We start from the raw sequence: 3,452 nt of genomic DNA on the forward strand, positions 1-3,452 counted from the left end.
ACACCGCTATCGGTATAAAGATGGAAATATCTACAACGCCATCTATATAAACATGGAAATATCTACACCGCTATGTCTATAAACATGGAAATACCTACACCGCTATCTCTATAAACATGGAAATATATACACCGCTCTCTGTATAAACATGGAAATATCTACACCGCTATCTGTATAAACATGGAAATATCTACACCGCGATCTGTATAAACATGGAAATATCTACACCGTGATCTGTATAAACATGGAAATATCTTCACCTCGATCTGTATAAACATGGAAATATCTTCACCACGATCTGTATAAACATGGAAATATCTACACCGCTATCTGTATAAACATGGTAATATCTACACCACCATCTATATAAACATGGAAATATCTACACCGCCATCTGTATAAACATGGAAATATCTACAATGCCATCTGTAGAAAGATGGAAATATCTACACCGCAATCTGTGTAAACATGGGAATATCTACACCGATATCTGTAAAAACATGGAAATATCTACACCGCCATCTGTATAAACATGGAAATATCTACACCGCGATCTGTATAAGCATGGAAATATCTACAGCGCCATCTCTATAAACATTGAAATATCTACACTGCCAGCTGTAAAAACATGGAAATATCTACACAGTCATCTGAATAAACATAGAAATATCTACACCACCATCTGTATAAACATGGAAATACCTACAATACCATCAGTATACACATGGAAATATCTACACAGACATCTGTATAAATATGGAAGTATCTACACAGACATCTGTATAAACATGGAAATATCTACACTGCCATCTGTAGAAAGATGGAAATATCTACACCGCTATCTGCAAGTCCATGGAAATATCTTCGCCGCCATCTGTATAAACATGGAAATATCTACACGGCCATCTATGTATATATGGAAATATCAACACCGCCATCTGTACAAACATGGAAATATCTACACCGCTATCTCTATAAACATGGAAATATCTGCTCTGCCATCTGTAAAAACATGGAAATACCTATACTGTCATCTGTATAAACATGGAAATATCTACAATGACATCTGTACACACATGGAAATATCTACACAGCCATCTGTATAAACATGTAAATATATACACTGCTATCTCTATAAACATGGAAATATCTACAACGCCATCTCTATAAACATGGAAATATCTACACTGCCATCTCCATAAACATGGAACTAACTACTCCGCCATCTGTATAAACATGGAAACATCTACACCGCCATCTGAGTGAATAAGGAAATATCTACAATGTCATCTGTATAAAGATATAAATATCTGCACCGCGAGCTGTATAAACATGGAAATATCTACATCGCTATTTGTATAAACGTGGAAAAGTCAACACCGCTATCGGTATAAAGACGGAAATATCTACAACGCCATCTTTATAAACATGGAAATATCTACACCGCTATGTCTATAAACATGGAAATACCTACACAGCTATCTCTATAAACATGGAAATATCTACACCGCTCTCTGTATAAACATGGAAATATCTACACCTCTATCTGTATAAACATGGAAATATCTACACCGCGATCTGTATAAACATGGAAATATCTACACCGCGATCTGTATAAACATGGAAATATCTTCACCTCGATCTGTATAAACATGGAAATATCTTCACCACGATCTGTATAAACATGGAAATATCTACACCGCTATCTCTATAAACATGGTAATATCTACACCACCATGTATATAAACTTGGAAATATCTACACCGCCATCTGTATAAACATGGAAATATCTACAATGCCATCTGTAGAAAGATGGAAATATCTACACCGCAATCTGTGTAAACATGGAAATATCTACACCGATATTTGTAAAAACATGGAAATATCTACAACGCCATCTGTATAAACATGGAAATATCTACACCGCGATCTGTATAAACATGGAAATATCTACAGCGCCATCTCTATAAACATTGAAATATCTACACCGCCATCTGTGAAAACATGGAAATATCTACGCAGTCATCTGAATAAACATGGAAATATCTACACCACCATCTGTATAAACATGGAAATACCTACAATACCATCAGTATACACATGGAAATATCTACACAGACAGCAGTATAAATATGGAAATATCTACACCGCCATCTGTATAAACATGGAAATATCTACACTGCCATCTGTAGAAAGATGGAAATATCTACACGGCTATCTCTATAAACATGGAAATATCTACAACGCCATCTCTATAAACATGAAAATAACTACACTGCCATCTCCATAAACATGGAACTAACTACTCCGCCATCTGTATAAACATGGAAACATCTACACCGCCATCTGTGTGAATAAGGAAATATCTACAATGCCATCTGTATAAAGATATAAATATCTGCACCGCGAGCTGTATAAACATGGAAATATCTTCATCGCTATCTGTATAAACGTGGAAATATCAACACCGCTATCGGTATAAACATGGAAATATCTACAACGCCATCTGTATAAACATGGAAATATCTACACCGCTATGTCTATAAATATGGAAATACTTACACCGCTATCTCTATAAACATGGAAATATCTACACCGCTATCTGTATAAACATGGAAATATCCACACCGCTTTCTGTATAAACATGGAAATATCTACACCGCGATCTGTATAAGCATGGAAATATCTACACCGCGATCTGTATAAACATGGAAATATCTTCACCTCGATCTGTATAAACATGGAAATACCTTCACCATGATCTGTATAAACATGGAAATATCTACACGGCTCTCTGTATAAACATGGTAATATCTACACCACCATCTATATAAACATGGAAATATCTACACCGCCATCTGTATAAACATGGAAATATCTACAATGCCATCTGTAGAAAGATGGAAATATCTACTTCGCAATCTGTGTAAACATGGAAATATCTACACAGATATCTGTAAAAACATGGAAATATCTACACCGACATCTGTATAAACATGGAAATATCTACACCGCGATCTGTATAAGCATGGAAATATCTACAGCGCCATCTCTATAAACATTGAAATATCTACACTGCCAGCTGTAAAAACATGGAAATATCTACACAGTCATCTGAATAAACATGGAAATATCTACAGAACCATCTGTATAAACATGGAAATACCTACAATACCATCAGTATACACATGGAAATATCTAAGAAGACATCTGTATAAATATGGAAATATCTACTCAGACATCTGTATAAATACGGAAATATCTACACCGACATCTGTATAAACATGGAAATATCTACACCGCGATCTGTATAAACATGGAAATATCAACAGCGCCATCTCTATAAACATTGAAATATCTACACTGCCATCTGTAGAAAGATGGAAATATCAACACTGCTATCTCTATAAATATGGAAATATCTATACCGCCATCTCTATAAACATGAAAAT

This window comes from Pan troglodytes, chromosome 6 (genome assembly GCF_028858775.2).
Source record: "Pan troglodytes isolate AG18354 chromosome 6, NHGRI_mPanTro3-v2.0_pri, whole genome shotgun sequence".
NCBI lineage: Eukaryota > Metazoa > Chordata > Mammalia > Primates > Hominidae > Pan > Pan troglodytes.